This window comes from Triticum dicoccoides, chromosome 3B (genome assembly GCF_002162155.2).
Source record: "Triticum dicoccoides isolate Atlit2015 ecotype Zavitan chromosome 3B, WEW_v2.0, whole genome shotgun sequence".
Lineage (NCBI taxonomy): Eukaryota > Viridiplantae > Streptophyta > Magnoliopsida > Poales > Poaceae > Triticum > Triticum dicoccoides.
In genome coordinates this window covers 598247114-598255968 of record NC_041385.1, presented here as the reverse complement: position 1 = coordinate 598255968, position 8855 = coordinate 598247114, and positions in this window count along the sequence as shown.

Sequence of the window (8855 nt, the reverse complement as noted above, 5' to 3'; positions counted from 1 at the left end):
ATATATGAGAGAACGGCCTTCTAGTTTACTTGTGTGTGTGTGTGAAAGAGAGAGAGAGAGAGAGAGACAGAGAGAGAGACAGAGAGAGAGAGAGAGGAGCATCCGTAACACAAAAACCATCTCTCTCGATTCGTCCGTCCCTCGCACGATCGCATGCAACATATGCATCAACGCGCACATTTTGACACCCTCACCCGGCCACTGCCCACCTCAAGGCCCGCACTATCTCTTCGTAAATACCCATTTCTCTCCTTAGGTTTGTTTTCTCTCAATATCTGACACACACACACACACAGAGAGAGAGAGAGAGAGAGAGACACACACAGCACAACACACACACACACCCTCCCCCGAGCACACAATTCATCCCCATCCAAGGTTATACGGCGACCACTCTCGCTTGTGCTTCTTTGCACCCCAACATGCACAACACCTCAATCTTCAAAGAGGGAATCGAGCAGATTGAAGACGGCGACCACATCGCGCTAGAGAATGCGGGGCCATTTGGAAGGAGGGTGATGTGATGACGGCTGACTGACTCCTCCCCCCACCCTCTCTCTCTCGCACAAAATTACCAATCCCTCTCTCCCCCGCACAAAATTATCAATCCCTCAACCCACGAGATCCTTCCCCTCTCGTCCATGTTTTCCAGCTCTCTCATCAAACATGTTGTCTCTTCTCCTTCCACGTATACAGAATCCAGATGCACACGCATCTCACGTATATTACATGTCTCCATCTTTCTCACAGACCTAACTTTTTCCTCTCTCTTTCTCTCTCTATCTCTCTCTATCTCGTTAGGTTTGTCTCCTACTCTCTAGTCCACATACATACAATCTTTCCCGCCCTATCTACACCATCTTTCAAAAGCTCTCTCTGCATGTTTCATTCACACATTGAGTATGTCAAAATATTGCTTCTATAATGGCTGATGTAGAGCTATGGTTGGTTTTGTTGCATCCTACAAAGTAATAACTATGAAATGCATTTAGATTCTCATTTGACTGGGATTGTGTGAGTTTGAGCATGTTGTGAAGTACTATAGACCTTGTATACATCTTGGGATTCGATAATGATTGTAACTATTGAATTGTATAGACCATTACATTCGAAGTCAATAGCCTAATATATTTATTTCACAATTTCAACAAATGATTAGTTCACTACAAACTAAGAAAACAAATGTGTACTCCCTCCGTTTTTATTTAAGTCCGCATATTAGCATTGGTCAAAGTCAAGTTTTGTAAACTCTCAGAAAGCTTATAACAAAAAATATTAACATATACAATAAAAAATAAATACCATTAGATTCATTATTGAATGTACTTTCACATCATTCATATTTGTTATGGTAAATGTTTATATTTTTCTATAAACTTGGTCAAACTATAGGTAGTTTGACTTTGGTCAAACCTAATATGCAGAGTTTACTACTACTACTCGCTAGTTGCTTAGCTGAATCACTCAACACGCCACACGGGGAGTTCAGTGTCACAAAATTTTGAGGTCGGTGGGAAAATCTCCTGCGACCCTGATTCGAGCAGTGGGAAGTTACCATCATAGCCTTCGGAATAGGCCTACGGATGACGCTTGGTAGGGGGCTGTTTTCATAACTTCAGGTTCACCCTACCCAGCCAACCCCACCCCGGCACCCAGAGTAGTACACCTGAATACTCCCCATTTTCTATCCCCACCGCAAAATAGACTTCTCCACGGCACCGCAGCCTTCGTGCTCCTCCCCTTTACATCGGCGCACTCGTCCACCGCAGTGCATCTACCTCATTGATGACCTCGTACGCCGCACCAGAGCCGGTCCACCGTTGTCGTCGTACACGGATCCTCTTCCTCGGCATCGTCTTCCACGGTCTCGAATCTGCTTCCCAGAAGCCGATGCCAAGCGCAGAAGTACCATCGTCATGGACAATGAACTGACTCCCGTTGCCGACCATGACTCGCAGAGGCCGCCGCGACCATCGTTCTCCTCCTCGATTGGTAATGTGTGTATTGAATCACTTACCAGTACAGGTGCAGTTCCAATTTTGTTCATACCTACCCTTCAAATTTCCTGGGTGCTATTGTTCCCGTAAAAGTAATTGGTTATAGCCTCCATTGTCCAACAGAATATCAGCTTGTAATTGTGCGTCGCTCCTGTATCGCGTTGTGCTTGGGTAGGTTTTTCATCTGCAACCAGTATTGTGGCAAATGATGGAAAGTTTTTTAGAACTAGCAAGATGCCCATGCGTTGCACGCATCAAGATGCATTTGTATGAGTAGTTTATCTTGTGGGAGAAAAGGATGAACGAGGGAAGGCCTTATTTGCAAATCTGGAGAGGGGTATGTGTATCTTTTTGCAAAATTCCCATTTGTTTCCTTCCTATCTGTCAGATATAAATCGGACGACCTATATTGTAGGATGGCAGACACACCATCATCACCAATTCTGTTTTTTTATAAGAAAAAAAGAGTATAGAGGAAAAAAAAGTAGACAGTAGAGAAGTAGAGATAAATATTAAATATTAAATATTAAATAAATATAACAGTAGAGAAGAGAGTAGAGATAGCAGAGACATCGGGAAAGGATCGCGCGCAGGCGGGAAAAAGCGGCCGGGCATGCACTAGTTTTGGCGCGCAGCGTCCAGCGCGCTTTATAAAATCCAACGCCCTCCCACCGCTCTGTGCCTTGTCACCGCTCTCTCCCCGCTCTTTCTCGCCTCGCCGCCGCTGCGCCACCATGCCTCCGCGTCGCCGGGAAACTTGGGGATACCACGGCGTTCGCGCCGCCCCTCTGGCGGCTTCTCTTCCAAGATCCGGTTCCACAGGATGCGCCTCAGCCTCAGCAATTTCGACACCGCCAACGAGGCCGCCCGTGCGTATGATGTGGCGGCATGGTGCCTCCGGTGGCCTCATAGAACATTGAACTTCCCCAACATGTTGACGCAGGAGCGGGCGCAGGAGCTCGCGTCTCTGCCGCGGCTTAGTACCGACGAGGATCATCACGACAACCAGAGGCGGGAGCACCGTCTCGGCATTGCCGAGATGGACGAGGAAGCCATGGCACTGTGGCGCCAATACTTCCCTCAGGACATCATCAACGAGCGCGAGTTCTACGCACAAAGGAGGGCGGAGAGGGATAAGAGGAGGGTGGAGCGAGCCGCCTATCGCGAGGACAAGCGTAGGCGAAAAGAGGACGCTCAATTCAACATGAGGCTAGGAGCAGCGTCCCCCTGGGAATCCGACGATGATCGGTATCTTCACGCCTACAGTCAGACGTCAGAGAAGGACATCACCGGGGAGGAGTCGGACGACGAGGAGTAGTTGAATTATCTTTTTTTATCTATCTATGCTGAGAACTATCTTCTACTCTCTAGTCTCTACTTCTCGATCTCAGCACTGTAAATGCTGTTTTAAAGCACCGCGCATTGCGATTCTATTGGAGATGCTCTAACATGGCACATGAGTGCTTTAATGTTGCCCACAAGATGCGCGAGTATTACTAGCAATGAAGACCAAACACGGGATATTCGGGACATCTTCAAGGAGCGTGGCAAGTTAAAGAGGAGCTGCACCGAACCTGTAAAATGAGCTTTGGTAAGTAACACCCTTTCAATTACTTTTGTTTAGCCTTGTGTTCTTCCATGTGTATATGTTGTAGTTTCTGTTTCTCTTAAGCCTGGTGTTCTTCGATGTGTAATAAGAAGAGTCTTGATCGTCCTAATGCTTTCATTTTTAGCTTGATGTAGGAAGTGGGTGTTCTCACCTTGTAGTCTGTTTTTATATTCTTTTTTCCTTTTGAATTCACTTCTCCGAGTTCTGTTTATCTGGCTTCTACTAAATGGATCTAGGTTGCTCTGAGTATTGATCTAAAAAAGAAGTAACTTCATGTCAGGATGCAGTTCCTGCGAGGAGGGAAGTATGGTCAACCTTGAGATCATGTTTCCAAAATGAGGCTGGATTACACACAAGGTGACAGTTCCCTAATGATGATGGATTAGACACAAGGTGCAAATTCCCAGATGATGTTGCATTACACACAAGCCAGGTGGAGTCGTCAGCTGTCCGTGTCCTTGTGGCATTAGTAAAGGCTGAAAGAAAGCGTGCAGCAGCCCTTGAGAATGTAGCTGAGTTCCTGAAGAAGCGAAAAGAGCAATCAAATGCTCTCTTTACCCAAGCCAAAGAAGAGATGGAAGAAGCCAGAAATAAGCTAGCAGAGGCAGAGAGCAGGCTAGGCGTCTCCTGCTATCTAAAACTGTTGTCAATACAAAACTTCCTTCATAATAGCTAGGTTCAAATGTTTATCCAGTCAGCATGCCTGTTGTGATGTCCGTGCATCTACTGATGTGGCACAAAATATATTTTTTCGGGTCATGTAATAACAACAGTTACTTTCCAAACAATAACAAATGAAGCATTGGACATGGTATAGTTCACGTGCAAGCCCGACATTCCAAGTTCAACTTCCACATCAAACTCATGTTCACAGATATCTGCACATTCATACATAATGTCCACAACCATGATTCACTTCAAAGCCAAAAAAAATGTGAGGAGAGTTATAAATAGAGAAAAACCTCTACTAGTTCCTGCTACCAGTGCGAACACAACAAATCAAGACCATGCGTAAATGAATTATATTTTAGTCATTTTTTGTGTTCTAAAATGCCTGCCGGCTCGCGGAAGGACGTGTTGCCGGCACACATGCGGATTCAATGAAGGCAGGCGGGGCAGTCTTAAGCTGGTTGCACGCGGCGAGAGGCGTGCTCAGCCGGGCCTGCAGCGAGTGCAGCCCTCTTGGCCGGCGCGCCGGTTCAATGCCTACGCTATGAGAGGTCACGTTCGTGTCAGAGCAATCACTCCCTCCAGTCCTTTTTTGTTTGGGTATAACAAAATCTCATTTTCCATTCACATTTTACAAGTAAAATTCGTGGACAAACTTTGACCCAAAGTACGATGGGGACTAGTAAACCAGAATGCAGGTAGTAGTTTTTTTTAATCAAAGAAGGGTTTCCCCTTCCGATTTTCATTACTAAAAACCAGCATCTAAATCTAAACCGTAGTATTTGCCCTAGAACTACCAGGTTCAACATCTCGCAACATAAACCCATACAACCATAGCCAAGGAGGTAGGTAGTACTATGAATTCCATTTTCGCTCCATACCAATCATTCTAAAAACTACTTACTACTTATAACGCGCCATTGAAAATCGGAACTCTTAACCCTGCTAAAAAATGATATTTTAAACGTGGCTACTCGATCTGTGGCAACTGGTGAGCCACCGTGCTCCAAGTCGTTCACCTGTGGTCCCGACCATCAACTCCTACGGATCGAATTATCACGCGGGCTGACTATTCCTACAAAGGTGCTCCACCACGTACCCGGTACCCGCGAATGCAGCAATCGTGCACCTAGGGTTTTAGGGTTTATTTGTTAACGTCGCCTTTACGTGACACTCATGTGTGTGAGACAGCGAGAGGCCAACTGCGTGCGTGCACCTCTTCTCTTTGTATATGTACTCCATCGTTTGTCTAGTGTCCAAAAAATTATAATAACTACTAGCAATGTGCCAATGCGTTCCCACACGATCAAAGTAGATTAATACATATTCACCGATTTGATAGAAAAAAAGTCTAGTTTTGAAATACGTGTATCACTAAAAATTTGTTATGTTTCACTCAAAATATATTCCTTTGGCGGTTTTGATGAGATAAGGGAGGAATGTTGTTGGTTTCAAGATTCAAGAAGTGGTATATGTCTAATTTCTACTCTTACTAGCAAGATGCCCGTGCGCTGCACGGAACATCAAGATCTTGTGGGAGAAATGGATGAACGAGGGAAGGCCTTATCTGCAAATGTGGTGAAGAGTGCGGGTAAATTGCCATATTTTTTTTCCTATTCATCAGATATAAATCGGACGACCTACATTGTAGGATGGCAGGCCCACCATCATCACCAACTCTATTTTTTATCCCTACTCTTATAAAAAGCATTGTCGGTGATGATCGTGTGCCTGCCATCCTGCAATATAGGCCGTCCGATCTATATCTGACGGATAGGAAGGAAACTATGGCAATTTTGCAAAAATATACCCACACCCCTCTCCACATTTGCAAATAAGGCCTTCCTTTGTTCATCCTTTTCCCCCACAAGATAAACTACTCATACAAATGCATCTTGATGTTCCGTGCAACGCATGGGCATCTTGCTAGTTATTGCAAAAAGCCCATGTGTGTGTGAGAGAGAGGGAGAGTGTGGAGGAGGACGGAGTGCATGTGTGACAAAGACACAAGGAGTGTGTGTGCGACAGGTATCACCTTAAAATGAGGCGATAGTGTGTGTGTGCACGATCGAGAGGGCGTGTCTCAAGAAGGGAAGAAAAATCTACATAGATACAAGGAGCGGGAGAGAGACATGTATGCGATAGTGGAAGCACAAGTGTGCGGGTGTATAAACCTATCTAGAGGCTAGCTAGTCTATAAATGTTTGTGAGAGAAATACGAGTCGGGGTGCGAAAGCGAGAGTTTTGTGAGAGAGAGAGAGAGACGGTAGTCGGGAAGGGGAGTGGAAGCATGAGTTGTGTGTGTGTGAGAGAGAGAGAGGGGGGGGCTTGTCTGATCGGTAAACAAATGAATAATGTCAGTCTGGGATGGAGACGAAAAGGAGACCGCAACAAATGTTGTGTCTACAGGAGAGAGAGTAATTTTAGTGGTATGAGTCATATGTAGAGACATATAGGGTGTGTGAGAGAATCCCATAGAGAGAAAGACAAAGTGAAAGACGAGTGGAGACTATGTGTGTGGCGGTGAAAAAGAAAGCTTAGGTACCGAGTGATACCAGAGAACAGTAGAGACGTGAGAGATAATGAAAACCGTGTAATGTATAGTGATAGGGAGAGTGTGACACTTCTCAAGGGAGACGTCGAGAGACCATGTTTGCGAGGATAGGAGAAACATGAAGTGAGCATGCGGGTGAGCTGGAGAAAAGAGAGTGATAGCTACCTGAAGGAGCATGCATGCGAGAGAGATGGGCATGAAAGGAGTGAACAAAAAAGGGATTCAAATATTTGAATTCGAGATGATGATACATGTAATCCATACTCGAACCAAAATTGATCTATCAAACATGCATAGTCATATGAATTCACGCACATCTATGTTATTTAATATGTAGATATTACTGATCCATACATTTTAGTAGAACATAATTTGGTTAAATTTTTCCGAATTCAACCTTAAGATTTTGAGATCATTGTATTTGTAAATCATATTATACATATAAAGGAGCAGAATTCTTTGTTGTGCTTTTGAAAGTATATATAAAAAATGATGTATATAGAATGTAATTCCAATTGAAAATGGATCCCGCCCGAAAAAATAGAATACAAACGGGATTCGAATTGAGTTGGCACGGTAAACGTGCACTCTGCAAAATTTGAACGAAGCACGGAAAGTTGCAGTAACCGCCCGAAACCAAAATCTGCGATATGGAAATTACTAGTGCCTATCCCTGCCACGCAAAGCCTATCTATTGGATTTCTATATGTTTCGATAGGGGTAGGTTTGTAATATCACCCAAATGTGACGTAACCGCCTCTCACCCGGATTCATACACGGTGGGCGCCAAAACACAGTGTGTCCTCGGTCGAAATCGACTCCCTCCCCGATTCATATTCATACACGGTGGGCGCCAAAAATAAACTCTCATCGGCAAATATTCGGTGTATGCGAGATTACCGTCCTATCCCCAATCGACTAATATTGCTGCGATGTAGTATAAATTTGAAATGGGGGCTAAGTTTGTAAATTTCCTCGCATTTGAGACAAGTGTGCCCTGAATACATGGTTCCCCCCTTCCTCTCTACCTCCCTTTTCCCCATTCGTACTCTGTAGGCGCCAAAACACCCTCTCCACCCCACCCTCCTCCGTCCGCCGCCATCCGCCATCCCATCCACCGTCGTCCTCCTCCACCATGCCGGAGCTGATACCCCAACCTGTCATCCATTACAAGAGATCGATCTCTCTCATCCACGGCTTCGGACCGGGATCCTTGCATCCCATCCTCTCGCTTCATCCCTGCCGTCATCCACCTTGCCGGCGCCGCTCCTACGACCATCGTGTCCACCACGCCCCGCCGCCACCATCTACCCTCCTAGATCTGCTTCCACGCTGCCAACAGCCATCGCTACCGCAGCACCGTCAAATTCTCAGCAGATGCATACACGGCGCCGCACAAGAGGCGGTACTCTTTCGTATCTGCTCAACTTATTTATCACAGCAAGAAAATAGATCGCCACTGCTTTACTCTGATTTCTTTTCTTGGTTGCCAAGTTGCCTTTGTTCGGTTTGCACCTTCAGATCCGCCATGGAACGCTTAACACTATACTTCCAATGCTTATGGTTTTCCCCTTTTATATTCCATACTAGTTAAATCACAGTAGACTAAATTTCAAAATTGGGTCAGTCGATTTTTCAGACCTCGCCGGAGTTCGCCGGTGCGAACGAAGGGGCTCGGGTGGTTGTGGGGCCTTGCCGAGCGAAGAAAACTCGACGCAGGTGGGGGTTGGGGCGGGGGTGGGGGTGGGGGTGGCGGAGGAACACAGGCGGTGGGGGCTGGTGGTCTGTCCGGCGGCCCGTGCGGTGTTCTATATGGGAAGAATCAGAGACGAGGAAGAAGAAGGGTTAGGAGACGTAGGATCTTCATCCAACCGCCTGAAATGGTCGAGAGACAACTGGGAGTTGCATTCTTAATGCGCTCTGGTTCATCATGTGTGGGCACTGCGCAACCAACATTTTATTATCCAAAATCTGCTTGCTCTTCTTTACCATGTTCCTCTTCCATTCTTCTTTAATATGTACTCTC